This window comes from Myotis yumanensis, unplaced genomic scaffold (genome assembly GCF_028538775.1).
Source record: "Myotis yumanensis isolate MYYU_CA2020_CCGP unplaced genomic scaffold, mMyoYum1.0.hap1 SCAF_4, whole genome shotgun sequence".
Taxonomy (NCBI): domain Eukaryota; kingdom Metazoa; phylum Chordata; class Mammalia; order Chiroptera; family Vespertilionidae; genus Myotis; species Myotis yumanensis.
The window spans coordinates 19535459-19551934 of NW_027223755.1; the positions used below are offsets into that span (position 1 = coordinate 19535459).

The 16476-nt window shown below is 39.3% G+C and overlaps 1 protein-coding gene across 2 annotated transcripts in view; it reads right to left on the reverse strand.

Annotated features, from left to right (window-relative positions):
* The window catches only part of CDH12 (cadherin 12), a 718639-nt gene that overhangs the window by 362135 nt on the left and 340028 nt on the right, over window positions 1–16476 (reverse strand). The window contains exon 1 of one of the 2 annotated variants that reach the window (XM_070411431.1): window positions 7541–7583. The exons of the other annotated variant lie outside the window; for it this stretch is intronic. The gene's annotated coding sequence lies outside the window, so the exon portion shown is untranslated. Of the gene's footprint in view, window positions 1–7540; window positions 7584–16476 lie in introns of those variants that run through there. 2 annotated transcript variants of the gene reach the window in all.

Below are 16476 nucleotides of genomic sequence, written 5' to 3' on the forward strand. Positions count from 1 at the left end.
AGTAACTTGTCATCATCACTGAGTCTCTTGCACTGTAGATCAGGGATCATTCTACCACATCATATTTAAGACGCAAAACTCATGAACTAACATATTTTAAGACAATTTTATTTTTAAGTAAAATAGCCACATTTTTTCAAAATTAATTATAATAAACATGTTATAACAATCCCCAAGGTACCAAACCACTACCACTATTTCCTTCTAGGATTAATGATGTGGTCCACAGATTAGAATGATTTTTAAAAATATATTTTATTGATTTTTACAGAGAGGAAAGGAGAGGGATAGAGTGTTAGAAACATCGATCAGCTGCCTCCTGCACACTCCCTACTGGGTACGTGCCTGCAACCAAGGTACATGCCCTGGACTGGAATCAAACCTGGGATCCTTGAGTCCACAGGCCGACGCTCTATCCACTGAGCCAAACCGGTTAGGGCCAGATTAGAATGATTTAATAAAAGGTTTCTGACAGGTTACCCAGAAAACTGATAACTTAAATTATCAAATAATCTAGAAATACGCTAGGTAAGGCAGTTATATGATTTAATATACCAGCCAAGATACTTTGCAGGATTAAGGCAAGGTATAAATATTTGTGTGGGAGCAATAGGCATGAACCACGACTATAATAGGCAAACCAGGATACACAGTCTCTTGAATATAGATCATATTTATTGGAATATTTTTTCCTGTTTTGCTGTATATAAGAGAGCGTAGCCGACTTTAATTAATCCTCCCCATCAAATATTTTAAGTATTAAGTGTCTTATATAGAAGCAAACTCTCCATATCACCTTTCAAGGTGAAGGGTATGTGTGTTTATACCTATGTGTATGTGAGCACACACAAAGATATCTTCATTTGACTATCAGTAGTAGATGCCTTTTTTGTAAGACACTGTTAAATCCAACTTCAAAGTCATACATGTATTTATCATTTACTTGGCGTACATCCAATACTATTAACTAATGAAATGTGAAATCAGAAAGGCACAAAAGGGCTAAATTGGAAGCAAAGAAGTGTGATGATGGCATTCAGCATTCAAATACGTAAGTAGGAGATATGAAGGTGAAGAAACAAACTTTCTTGTGTCTTTTACTGTTTATCAATGATATGATGTGAATAATCACTATCTGTTCTCATTTAAATGTACAAGTTCCCCTTGGGCATCAATTATAACCTAACTGAGGACATAAGCAACAGCTAAAACCTGACAAATGTGTGTGTAGAAAGCCCCTTGAAACGTAATCACTTTCTCATCAAAGAAGAAGCAAGGATATTATAACCAGGCAACTGGGACACCTTGTCAGTTATGTATAAATTGGGCAATAAAGAAAATAGCTTGACATCTGGGATGCCACATCCAGAGAGGGCTGCTAAGGGAATGGAATCTTCACTTCAATTTGGACTTGTCTGCCATAATTCCTCAACACTAGAAGACGCCAAGTCACATGACAGAATTAATCAACAAATATTCAAACAGCCAAGTAATAAAAATATTGCTAAAAATCTGCTCATACTGTAAAAACATTATTTTTTTAGTTTTAAATTAGAATATTTGGAAAAATAGGCTTGAAATATATTGATCATATAGAAAAAAATGCAAGAAATATATTTGAACATTTTTAAGTCTCCATATATATATTTCTACTCACGTTTGCTCCCAAGCTATAGTCCCTAATATCTTTTTAACCCCAGGAGGGCTTCACCTTGATCATCCACTGTTTTCTCCAACAGAACAACACTAAAACTGAATTTACTACTTTTTACCACTTTACCCTTCAGTATTTCCTATTTTGATAAGAAAGTCCAAAATTCAGGTACTTGGGTATTGTCACGGGCTGTGTTCTCAGAAAGCAAATACTGAGATGGTGTTTGAGGTGTGAGTTCTTTTGTTTGTTTGGCTGGATTTTGTTTGTTTGTTTTTTTGTTTTAGAATCATCCACTGTTAGAGGAAGGGAAAGGAGCAGCATTGGGCAGATGGGGAAGCATGGGATGCCATTTTGGTGGGTGAAGACTCAGGCAAAGGTCTGAATCTAGAAGGGCCATCAAATGGCCCTCAGCTGACTTCAGATGGCTGGGCCTTTCCCCTCTTTGATGGGTCATTGGCTGTGGGGTGCACTCTTGAAGGGAGAGGTGCAACTGTGCAGAAACCTGGGGACACATGACCATGTCAACCACATTCTATATCTTACCCCCAGAGCCACACATTCACTCAGTAGGTCTAATCAATGTTAATTTTTATATTTTTCTGCTGCATCTTTTATAGCTTAGCTGTTACTGTCTTAACTCTGGCTGCTTGTCTGTTTTCTAGGTATTTATGCCCATTTCTTTGAGTACGTTATACCAGGACAGCCTGAAAAAACATCTGCTTTCACGCACTGATTACATTTCATAGCAACTTGCCCCTGCCTTCTATATAGGGCCACAATGACAGAAGCTAACATTAACAGTCATTCCCTTGCACTTTGACCAATTCAACTGCTACAATGCCATCTCTGTGCTATGATCTTCAAGTGCTTTATATTTTTGTTCAGGTTCTCTTTCCTTTATTCATGTTTCCTCTTGCCCCCTTCATATCAAACTGTTAAGCTTCACTGTCACCAAAGAAGGCTTCTGCCCACTGGCAGGAGTTTATATTTTCTTCCTTGAACCAGCTCTATAATAAAAAAAGCTTCAGCGCACGTTAGCTCATCTCTTTAGTAACAGTACTGTAACATCAATGTGAACATTTTCTAATGAAATGTATGGACACTGGCAGTAGGTTTTGCCTTGAGGTTTTAAAAAAATGAGACTCACAGAGCGTGAGGGAAAGGAGGGAAGGAAGGAGGAAGAGGGACAGCAATTTGGGGATAGACAGACAAAGAACCAACTGGTTTAAAATGAGGTATTTTAAGTCACAGAAGAATTTTAAATAATCTACTTGCCAAATAACCATGTGTGGCATCAACAAAGCTACTTAACTTCTCTTGAGTTTTACTTACAAATATACAAAATGTTGCTATTAATACATCATAAAAATGAAATGGGGATTCAAATCATAGTTTCTGACACACAGTTTATGCTCAATTAATTATAAGTATAACAAACTGGGTTGTGGGGTGAGATGACTGAGATTTCTGTCTGCTCTGCCTACTGGCAAAACAACCTGTTTTTAAACAAGATAATTCAAAGAGTTGTGTGAAAAGTCAAGTACCTCAGTGCTATATAACATAACACAATAAATATTTGATTAAATATTTAAATATTGTTTTAAAATATTGGCTATATTTTAATTAGTTAATTTTTAATATAGAAAAATATCACTCTTCAATGTAAAGTTCTGTGGGTCTTTTAATAAGATGCTATTTTCATCCAAGCTTATATTTAGTTATCCACTAATATAAACACTTTCTGAGTAAAAGCAAGCTGCTTTATAGGGTGGATCTGGAATCCTTCATAACCACAGATCCATGGGCGAAGCTGATTCAAAACAATTTTCTAAAGAGGATTTGAGTCCTAAATGCGGCATGCTCACATCACAGCTCACACCAGATGGCTTTTACTGAGTTTGTTTTTTTAATATATTCTTATTGATTTCAGAGAGGAAGAGAGAGGGAGAGAGAAATAGAAACATCAGTAATGAGAGAGAATCATTGATCAGCTGTTTCGTACATGCCTCACACTGGGGATCGAGTCTGCAACCAGGCATGTGCTCTGACAGGGATCGAACCATAAACTCCTGGTTCATAGGTCGATGCTCAACCACGGAGCCAGGCCGGCTAGGCAGAGTTTTTAAGCCTCCATAAAAATATTACAACCCTAACCCCACTTTGACTATTCCTAAGGAACATGGCTCTGGATTCTCATGGCTACCTAAGAGATATATTTCCTGCGTTTGCCAGGAAGCAAATTCTCAAATCAATGTCAGCCAAAATTTACTGAAAGAATTGTGACACTAAATGCTTTTCAAGGATGCAGTCCAGCCTGTCTTTTTAATTGGTTTTATGCACTTGTGATTGTGTGCGTGTGGGAGGGTGTCACCAGCCTTAGGTACCTTGTTGCCAAATCTCTTTGAAGGACATTAGAGTGGCTGAAGGAAAGGATCTGGGTGCCTGAGTGCAAGAGATTTCTCTGTTTTTCTTTGGTGCATCCCAAGTACCTAGTGTTTGTGTCTCACACATAGTAGGTTGAATAAATATCTGTGGATGAGACCACTTTAATACAGTGCCTTCATCAGGAAACCACTCACTATAAGTAACTAATTATTATACCAGGAAGTATCATGTTTTCCCAGGACAATTCCTTTATTTTCATATCATGGCCATTTAAGATTGTAATGAAAACGAGTTCCCATTCACATAATTTTCAAAAGTCTGAAGACAAACTTCTATTCCATCTCAAGCAAATTATATATGCCATTATGGTGTTCAGTTTCAGCCTAAATCCTAGTGATACTTTATGGTGAAATTTTAATTTCTACATTTTTTTGCTGATTTTATTTTAGATTCTTTTGAAGTTATTTAAGATGCTTTCTGGAATAAACAAGTCACATAAAAATCAAGAGGGGGTGGAAAGCCCAGCCACATGAAGCCAGCTGAGGGCCAACTGACGGGCCACTGCATATCTACTCCACTCCTAACAAAACCTGATTTTTTTGACAAATTATTACCAAGATGATGGCACCTATATAAAGCAGAGGTTGAGTTATTTTTAATAAAAAATATATCCTTGAAAAATGGGCATGGGATTTTTTAAGGATAATAGCATTGTTCTAAATTTAGATGACTACAATTCTGTGAATATACTACACATAAATGTTATATTTATGTAAATTTCAATAAAGCCATTTTTCTTTAAAATATTGTTATGGCAGCAACAAGAAAGTAATGCAAGCATATTACCACAAATCTAGTAGCTTTAAAGCACGACAGATTTGTTCTCTTAAAATTCTGGAGTCAGAAGTCTGAAAGCAATTGCTCTGGGCTAAAGTCAATGTCACAGCAAGGATGATTCCTCTGGAGACTTCTAAAGGATGATCCCTTTCCTTGCCTTTTTCAGCTCCTAGTGACCACTTTTATTCTTTGACTTGTGGCCCATTCCTGTATCTTTAAAGTGCATCACCCCAGTCTCTGCTTCCCTCATCACATCTCCTTCTCCTCAGACTGACTTTCCAGGCTCAGCCAGATAATTCAGGATAATCTCCCTAATCTCTACCTCAAGATTCTTCACTTGATCACATCTGTAAAATCGCTTTTTGTAAAAAAGGTAACATTCACAGGTTCCAGAAATTAGGACATGGATATGTCAGGGAGGCCATTATTCAGCCCACCAGAATGTCCTAGTGCAAATATTCACACATGCACACACACAATCATGTTCTAAATGAGAGACAGATATAGAGAAAGGTAATCAATGCCAAGAATATTGAGGATTCATATATATATAACGCCTGGTGCACAAAATTTGTGCATGGGGGGGGTCTCCTCAGCCCAGTCTGCGCCCTCTCCAATCTGGGACCCCCTCGGGGGATGTCCCACTGCGGGTTTAGGCCCAATCCCTTAGGGACTGGGGGACTCTGGCTGGATGAGGCGGGGCTGAGGGGACTGGGCACCACCATCTTTGTGAGGGCATGACAGTCCATTAACATATTCCCTTTTTATTGGCTGTGGGCACCACCATCTTGTGAGAGCATGCCTGCAATTAGCATATTCCCTCTTTATTAGATAGGATATGTATATGATTGCCTAAGGAGCACAGATATAGACAGGTGATGAAAAAGGGGAAAAAGAGAGCAAAACAAACAAAAGAAATCTACACTAATAAAAGAGAAACATGGTAATTGGCGTACGACCGCTACCCTTCCCATTGGCTAATCAGCATATCCTTATGCAAATTAACTGTCAGCCAAGATGGCGGCCGGCAGCCATGCACTGAAGCGAACAGGAAGGCTTGCTTCCTCCAGGAACTGCAGACTCCAACGTTCCCCGCCTCACTTGCCCGACTCTCAACTGCAACTCTAAGCAACTATTACTATGTTGCAAATAAGAAGCTAAACAAAACCAGCTTTCAGTCAGCCCCGGACTGCAACATTGTATCCATGTTTTCAGCAGCGAGGCCTCAGAGCTAAAGCTGGCCCAGAATAAAAAAAAAAAGAAAAAGAAAACAAGGAGCGGTTGGGAGCCTTTAGTCAACTGCCAGCGGGAAAACAGCCCTCAGCCCCTCACCCAGACTGGCCAGGCACCCCAGTGGGGACCCCTACCCTGATCCAGGACACCCTTCAGGGCAAACCAGCCAGCCCCTACCCATGCACCAGGCCTCTATCCTATATAGTAAAAGGGTAATATGCCTCCCAGCACCGGGATCAGCGTGACAGGGGGCAGCGCCCAAACCCCCTGATCAGCCCTGCTCTGTGCCTGATAGGGGGGAGCTCCCCAATCCCCCGATTGCCCTGCGGCTCTGTGTGTGACAGGGGGCAGCGCCCCAACCCCCTGATCCGCCCTCCTCTGTGTGTGACAGGGGGTGTTGCCCCAACTCCCCTATCGGCCCTACTCTGTGAGTGACAGGGGGGAGCTCCTCAACCCCCTGATGGTCCCTGCTCTGTGAATGACAGGGGGCAGCGCCCCAACCCCCCTGATGGACCCTGCTCTGTTAGTGACAGGGGCCAGCGCCCCAACCCCCTGATTGGCCCTGCTCTGTGAGTGACAGGGGGCAGCGCCCCAACCCCCTGATTGGCCCTGCTCTGTGAGTGACAGGGGGCAGTGCCCCAACCCCCTGATCGGCCCTGCTCTGTGCATGACAGGGGGTGGCCCCACAACCTCCCCATCGACCCTGCCTTGAGTGTAACAGGGGGCGGTGCCCCAACCCCCCAATCGGCCCTACCCTGAGCATGACTGAGGGTGGCATCGCAACCTCCCGATCCGCCCTGCTCTGTGCATGACGGGGCGGCGCCCCAACTCCCCAATCGGCCCTGCTCTGAGCCTGACCAGGGGCTGCACCTAGGGATTGGGTGTGCCCTCTGCCACCCGGGAGCAGGCCTAAGCCAGCAGGTCATTATCTCTTGAGGGGTCCCAGACTGTGAGAGGGCACAGGCCGGGCTGGGGGACCCCCCCCCCGAGTGCACAAATTTTTGTGCACCGGGCCTCTAGTATAGTAAATAAAAGAATGGATATCTTTGAATATTGAAAACACAAATGTGATTAAGCTACCAGATATAACTTATGAGCCTCAAACTATAGACTGTAAATTTACAATGCTTTAAGGTTGGCATAGGTCATCGGAAAATCCTCATTCCAAGATTGTTTCCCCAAGGATCAGCAAGTATGTTGTTGTATTAGATTGTCTGTGTAAGTTAACTTTCTTCCAAAATAAATGTCTCCAACAAGATTTTTTCATTTAAGGAGAGTGAACCAAACGGGAAGCTATCATAAATTCTTTGGCTCCCAAGTCCTCCCATTAATAAGCAAATAAAATATCAGGTTTTAAAAACAACAGAACAAAACCTTAAACATGAAAATATAATAAGTTATGATATAGTGGTTCATCTCACCCAAACTTACACTTTTAATTTGATAATGCCCCAGGTTGACATTTTTCTTTTTGGCATGCCGAAATTTCCTTTTATTTCAAGCAAGCCTGTCCCATGGCAAGCATCTAATAGAGAGAAAAATGGATCTTGTTATTTCTATGGCCACCTTGAGGGCACATTGCAGCTTGCAGAGCACATGGCGATACTTATGGTGTCAATAACAACATCTAAATAACACCAGTTTTAATCATAGTCATCTTGTATCGTCATGGGTGCTCCCTGAGCGCTTTTTAATTTGATCATATTGAACTGTGCTGTCCTGATTTTCATGAATTAGGGCAAAGTCACCCTTACTCACCATCTGAAGTCTCAGATGTTGCTTCCCACTCAGTAATGAAAATGAAAATTATTTTCCTTGGCAACTCTGATGATATTCTGGTTAATTATGAGAATGTCATTCTTAGACTATTTGCATATTTGATAGCTAGAAACCCCTCTACTTTATTGCCAATTTTTTCCCTTAAAATATTAGTTTCCTACTTTACTTTATGTTATTTTGTCTTATTTTAAGAACTTACTAAAGTTGCCTGAAATTCTTTTTGAAACAAAGGAAGACAGTAGAATACATTTAAAAAATATTTTCATTTTTATTAATTTTATGATACTTATGCCGTATCTATACATCTAAATATAATATGTTCCCCAAATTTATTTGTTTATAAAGGGCCAGCTTATAAGATGTAAACTAAAACTTATAATGATAATTGAATTAATTATTTTCTGAAACTTCTCAAGGATTGCTCCCAAAGTACACTGAATTTAGAAGTAGATATGTACTTCTTGTCTAAAAAAAAATAAAAGAAGTTCATTCAGAAATTCATTATTGGCAAAAGATTATATATGTAACAAAATAAATCATATCTTTAGAAATTATGAACAAAATGGATTATTTTGTGTGGCTATGTTATTCAATTGGATGTTCTTGACAATTATGTTGACTTGATAATTGCATGGCTACACTCAGAATGCATTGATATAATAGACTTCTACTTTCTAAGGTAATTGCTTTCTAATGACAGACTGCACAGCTGGTCACTGGTCAGTGGCAGTAACTATAATTTGCTTTGTGATGACCTCTCACACTACTACATTTTCTTATCTTTCTAACTCTCTATATTAACAATGCTGAGTTAAAAAAAAATCAGGATGACTGCATATTATTAAATTCTGCTGATTAATAAATACAGAAAATGTTTAAATCTTCTCATGATAAAAGCAAATACAGATTAAAGCAAATGTATTATTTTAAAAATGTCATGAACACCCTACAATCAAACAAAAGTTTCTCACATTATGTATCGTTTCACTTTACAAATTTAACAAACCCCTAACAAAAGATAATGCCTGATATCCGCCATTTATTGAGTATAGAATTTATTGTATTGGCTTAAAAACACCATTTTATGTAATCATTTTAATAATCCTGTAGACAGTCATATGTTGGAAGATTTTGGAGAAGAGGAGTTCATGGTCATAACAACCATGGCTATACCATACACATTACCATATACTGTGCTTCCTGAATGTAGAGAGATAAACCTATTGGTCTATGCTGTTCCAATAGAATGTAAATATCTTTGTATAATATTGCTTATTCGCTATTAAGAGACAATAAGATCAGATTTATATTTCCTGGTATCAGAACCCGGGATTGCAGGACTAATAGTTTTCCTAAGGGTATTCTAATTACATAGCTACTCTAGGTGATGAAGAATATGACAGGCAATGTTTAATAAAAAGGTGTTACAGATGGCATATCTGAATCTGTGAAATGCAAACTGACTTTAATGAAACTGCACAGTCATATTTGATTATCTTTATCTTAAACTTTAAAGAAACAGGGTTTCTAGAAAAAACAATCTAGACCAATTTTATCATCTTGTCTGTTAGCAAGTCGCTCTGAAACCTGGACAAAACAATTCATTTTAATGCTATGGGTTTTCTAAAATATGAAACGACTGTTTTCAGCTTTTGAAATGTTGAATTGTTAAAGTTATGTCATATACTCTTAGAACTGAAAAATGTAACAACAAAACTTAATGATGGGCTCAATAGTAGAAAAGAGATGACAAAACAGAGAACTGCTGAGCTCAAAGAACCACTGAAAAGTAAAGAGAAAATAGATGAGAGAGAGAGAGAAATGGGGGGGGGGGGGCTCAAGATCCTGTGGGGCTATAACAAAAGATCTCACATTCATGTCACTGTAGTAGAAAGGGAGGAGAATGAGGGTGAGGTTAAAAAATGTTAAAAAAAATGATGATTATAAACTTCTAACTTTTTTTTTTAAGATCACTGATGAGAGAGAACCATTGATCTGTTTGATCTGTTGCCCCTAATACGTCCCACATTGGAGATTGAGCCTGCAACCCGGGGAATCTGATTGTGACCTCCTGGTTCATAGGTTAACACTCAACTACTGAGCCACACTGGCCAAACTAAAAACTTCTAAATTTAGCAAAAAGATATAAACTTACAGACTCACTTAGCTGAATGAACCCTATCTAAGATAAACCCAAATAGATCCTCCTGAAAATGCATCATAGTCAAGCTTCTGAAAACTAAAAACAAAGAAAAAATTCAAAAGCAGCAAGAAAAAAAAATGTATGCATAGGAGAAAACAAAGATGAATGCCAGTGAATTTCTCATCACAGACCATGGAGGCCAGGGAAAAAAATGACACTGTTGAGAAGATAAATTTTTGTTGTTTAATTCACCGTGTCTGTGGTATTTTGTTATAGCAGCCCTAGGAAATAAATACATAAGGTATCTGATGACATCTCCTCTATGGAGAGTTTATAGATACAGGAGGATGAGTAAAGGGCACTCCAAAATGCATGGGATGGGAAGAAAGGCATAGGTTGCCTAAGAGGATTGAAAGTTACAGTTGATGAGATGAAAGGGAATCCTAGAGCATGTAAACAACCCCCCCAAAAGAAGCGAAGGGATATCATAAACAGAGGTCATCACATGAGTGTTTTGTTTTTTTCAAATCACTAATTTTACCTTATCTTTGGATACGTGTTTGAATCCTTGAGTGGATGAAAGCAGATGAGTCTGGGCTGTTCTTTGATACAGAGAAAAAGATCATTTACCCCTTTATCCTCATAGGAAAACCAGTGTATTCAGAGTTTAGATATTGTTTCAGGATGATGAGGTGTTATTTTTTATATAAAGGTTTCTATTCACTTAATAGAAAGAGATGGATGAAGCTAGCAAAGATTAAAAGTGGGAAGACTGGCATCATACTTGAGAGCAAATTACTGAAGTTATTAAGAAAGTGTAGTCAACTGGGAAGTCATGTGTATGATATTTAGTCATAAAAATGAAAGTTGAAAGGTTAAGGTTTGAAATAAGCACACATAAGAAAGTGATAGATTGGAAAAAAAAACCTGTGGATTCTATTCTGCTTAAAGAAAAATTACATTTTGGGATGTTTGGGGGAAAGTTGTGGGGGCAAATAGTTTTGGACTTTTTGGGGAAAACAGGAATAAATTTTGAAAAGATTGCAAGTTGGTAGAAGAACTGGAAGTTTAGTAATAAAAAAATGGTGTTTAGGTTTTGTGTTTAAAAAACTGGTGGCTGCATTGCCAAACAACTTTTGTAAACTCCATGAGTGAGGTTTGATATAGAAAATAAAATTTTCATTTATTTTTTCAAATACTGTTGCAGACTGCTAATACCTCATATTCCATAGTGTTGGGTTTATGTGGCTAAAGGACCACCCAGCTGAAGGATACATTTATTTTCCTCCCTTATAGCTATGAGTGAAAAACTGACCATGTCCTGACAAGAGAGTGTTATATGTGCCACCACCAGATCCTACTCTTAAGGAATTGGGGATCTTCAGAGAGAATGTGGATATTTGTAAGCAAACCACTCACAAAGGCATGGCATGCATCAAGGATGCCAGACTATTAAACTCCAATTCACTCTTATTTAAGAGAATTATAAAAAAAAATTCTAGGTTTAGTCTTAACATCCTATATAATAAAGATGTAATATGCAAATGGTAGTTACGTAATGGCCAACCGCTTAATGAACTGGATACGGATCAGCAGGAGGGTGGGGCAGCGAGCTACAAGCTGGTGGCAGAGAGCTACAGGAGGGGGCAGGGCAGCAAGCTATGAGAAGGGGGGCAGGGGGAGCTACAGGGGGGGCTACAGGAGGGCAGGGCAGCAGGCAGAGAGCTACAGGAGGGCAGCAGTGAGCTCCTGGCACACAGATTTGTGCGCAGGGCTACTAGTATTAAATAACTCCTAAACTCTTTTGGATACAGTTCAGATACAAAATAATCTATCCTATATAACAAAAGGCTAATATGCAAATTGTCCCCTCAGGAGATCGACCAACCAGGATTTCGACCGCTGGCAATGACATGCACTGACCACCAGGGGGCAGCACGAAACAAAGGAAGGCCCCAGCCAACAGCTAGAAGGCCCTGACAGGCCCTGATCACCAGCCAGGACTGTGGACCCTATCCGTGCATGAATTTCGTGCACCGGGCCTCTAGTTTCCAAATAAGCCCCCTGTCCCACATACTGACTCTCACACATATTGTTTAAAAAAATTATCTACCTTGTACCTTGTAGCTACAGGAGAAGCCCAAAGTGAAATAAGCACTTAGACATTAAATAGTCCTTGTTCATGCCATTAATGATGCTTATAGTAGAATTTTAATAATATTAATGATGTTATAACATGTCTGTATGCCTTTGCAAAGGCAGACTTGATTTTGATACGCAAGCAAAGAGGGAACTTAAAACAGCTGTGAATTGGCATCAATGTATTGCCATAGAGAAAAACTTATTTTAATCAGTGTGTTTGCTCAGAAGTTCACTTTCGTGTTTAGATAGTTAAGTCCCATAATCCCCTAAGAAACTAAGGCAAATGTTTCATTTTCCGGCCTGTCCATAGAAGTTCTCCTTTCTTCTATCTTAATTTACAAAGCCTGGAATGCCTTAATAGGAAAGAATTGTTCCAGTTGCTTGCAGGAAATTAAAGAACTGAAATAGCCTTCATTTTGAAAACAATCAGTAGCATAACCTCTGCGTGCCAAGCAGACTGTCAAATGAAACCACTTTAGAAAGCAGTCCTCATGTGTTTAGGCTTCATTAGCCAGTGGGAACAAAGGAATTCTGTTAATACGTATGCACAGCTACCTGTTGTTCCTCTTTCAAAGGCTGCAGAAAAATCACACGGCATTAATAAACTGGCCAATTCCCTATTTTCGGGCTGCCTCTGACATTAGCAGCTCCTGACTTTTTGCCTTCTGCGAGGATTTACACACTGCATTTGTTGACCCAGCATTCAGGAGCTTCTGTGCACCATCACAATCATACTGTCCACTCAGAATTAAACTTCATTACCCCCTGCCATTCCCCCCGCCCCCGCCCCCTGCATGTGAAATGTGTAGAGGGAGGCTCTCTTAGTCCTACATGAATATCACTTATCAAAGTTCCATTGGAAGACTTGGTCTCCAAAGTATAATTTTGTTCTATAACGAATACTCACGACAGTTTCATGTGTTTGGATTGAGGGAACCCAACTAATAGGTGTCAAATTGTACCTGAAGCCATTGTCCTCTCAGCCCTCAGGCCATTGCTGGCCATGCCAGATTTGATTTTTACTCAGCATAGGTTTGCTGCTAGGGACCCGCAAGGCCATTTTTCTAATTTGTCTCTCAGGTAGAATCCCTTTCAGTTTGTCCTGTCTGTCCAAACATATATGCCTGTGCAAGTACATCTGTATATGTACAGACATAATTCTCAAATGTTAAACTATTTTAATTATTTATACATGAGAATCTTCAGGTCTGTGTAAATCAATCATTGAAATATATATATTTTTCCAGTATGAAGAGAGTTCTTGATATCTTACATACCAATTATATGCTAGATGTCTCTGCTTAGGAAAAAAAATTTTTACATTTTTGAGGTTCTAAAAAAATGATCTTTTATGACAATCTTATTTAGTGTGACTTCCCATAACCTCAGTTTTTAAGCAGAAATGGAACTCTCATCTTACAGCCATTCTGACTTATATAGCAAAGTCATGGGAACATCAAACCTTTTGATTTAAAATGAATCAGGAAATATTTTAGAGATGCTAATTCAGCACTGTGAGTTAAAAGAAGAATAAGTGATGCAGATGGGTACCCTGATTATATGAATTAGACCAGAAATAGAATCATTGGTGGTTCTCTAGAAATAGGAGAGAATGCTAGGATGTCGCCTAGCTGGCATGTTGCCTGGTGGGGCCGCCTGTGGAAGGGGCTGTGGATGGTGGGCCAGCCGGCCCCACCCTGAATGGGGTTGGGGGGCTGATTGCGGGCCAGCAGCTAGGGGGAGGGGCTGCAGGAGGTTGGCTGTCCTGCCCCACCCCATATTGGGGTAGGGAGGCTATCAGGGGTGGGGCTGGCTGCAGGGAAGGGGCTGCAGGCTGATCAGGGTGATGGAGGCCCACTGGGGATGGGGCCGGACAGGGGGAGGGGCTGCGGGGGGGGGGTTAGCTGGCCACCCTGCCCTGGATGGAGTATGAGAGGCCGATCAGAGGCGGGGCCACCCAGGGGGAGGGGCCGTGGGAGGTTGGCTGTGGGAGTGCACTGACCACCAGGAGACAGCTCCTGCATTGAGCGTCTGCCCCCTGGTGGGTCAGTGTGTGTCATAGTGACTGGTTGAGCAGTCATTCAGGTTGTTGGGTCGTAAAGGTCACTTAGGCTTTTATATAGAGAGATGTCCAGTAACACAGGGCATCACAGTCTAACCATGTCATAAGTTCAGAGAGGGAAAAGAAATTACTCTAAGTAGGTCTGTGCTTCTACATACTAACTTGCATAAAATAAACCACAATAAATTCTGACTAAAGGTTAATAATAAAATAATCCTCATTCTGCAAGACTTTAATTTTAGTACAAGGACCAACTAAAGATAGCAAACAAAAAAAATTATTACAAAACAGTACATTCAGTGCTAAATGCATTACTATATTCTTTGCAGTTTTATACTTCAAGAGCATTTGGTTGGTCTGTAGACTGAGTTAAATTTTTCATCGTTATTATTATTATTTTTTTAGTAGCTCAATGCAGGTCTTTTATTCACATACCCACCCTTCTATAAAATACCAAGCAGCAAACTAGTATTAAAGCAAATGCAGGTCAAGTTCAGAATTAGAAAATCCTCAGGATGATTAGAGGAGAGGAAAAATGTAGAGAGCTCAATTTCAGATCAAAGGTGTGTCTCCTGACCCGACAGAACAATCAGTCTTTGGCTTTTACACAACAAGCAAATTCAAAATGCACTTCATAAATAGCAAATAAATGAGCAGCCTCAGAAGATCATTTTAATGAGTGTGACTCTCCTGATGGCAACCACACATTCCGTATTCACTGCAGCTTCCTGTGCAGGATGCGAGTCAGGAAAACTTAAAAAGCACTTAAAAACCAGAGCCGACAATGAAAAGCAGAAAAGGCCATTGAGGTTTGCTGAAACAGAAGCCTAACAATATGCCTTCAAAAGACACTGCGGAGGCAGCCTCTTAGGAGTCGTCTCATAGAGTTAAGGCCGTTCTTGAAAAGGTAAAAATATCAGAAGCAGCAGAGAAAGATCCTTTTAAAAAATACTGGAAGTTTCTTAAATATGTTTTAGTTTTTAAAAATAAATGGTAATCTGCTTTGATGTAATTTTACATTTGAATGCATGAAATACTACTCATGTGAAGGTTAGAACTCTAGAAATATTTTACATCATTATTTACTCTGCTCAGAGGGCTCCAGTGCCAAGTACCCAGTGGGAACTCAATAAATACAAATTGATGATGACGATGATAACTTCTGTGAGACACACGCACAGGTTGACAAATCAGTTATTAAGTCCCTATGCATTTTAACTTTGAATTTGTCTTTCTAAAGAACTTGAAATGAGATTTATTTGGGATTGGTCTGATATATTCTGATGAGAAGTGAGGAAACTGCAGACACAGACTTTTCATAGCGATGATGCAGGGTTTATTTATTAGGCTCATTCACTGGGCAGGTTAGTGAGCTATCCTTTCTGTTGTCACCCACTGCATGCTGGGGCAATGAGCCCTTGTGACACTATAAACTCAATTAGAGCATGAATTAATATTTTATACATGAAATTCCACAAGTTATACTTGGTTGAACTGAGTAACTGAATTAAAGTATGGCTTATAATTAAATCCTTATCAATCCCCCTGAGAGCACAGCCAATCTGTAGAGCTGGTAGGTCCTCAGTTCTCATTTAAAATGCTGAAGTGACTTTTCAGGTAGTAAGAATAATCAGTTTTAGGCAAAAGACAATTGCTTGCTGCAATACAGTCACATTTGTAATTGATCAGCAATGGCATGATGATTTATCATTCATGACATGATACTATACCAGGAGGCTTAACTTAGACAGTGGGGCATTCAGGCTCAAATTGGAAAACATTTCAGAATTAGACTAGATCTATACTCCATAAGATATTTTAAGTGTCTTACCTATCAAAATGCAGCAATTAACCTAGGCCTACTTCCAATAATCATATGATTCAGAGTATTAAAAGTGTGTATATATATATATATATACTTTTGCAGGCATATCATTGGAGTTATAAAAATATTTTTAATTCACTTGTGACATGGAAAAATGTCATCCTGGGTCATACTGGAGAAGAGTTACTTATTTAAACTGACTACTTTCAGACCAGTTTTAGGTTCATGAACACGGACTTACTTTTTCATTAAGAAAAAATCAAGTTCAATTTTATCCAATGGTCTTTTGACTGTAAACTGCTTGCCTATTATCAGAAATCCAAATACAAGATTATAAATTTGATGTTAATTAGCAAGTTACTTAATATAAAGCATGGAAAATAATGATGAAAAGGCTCAAATTTGAAATGGGTTTC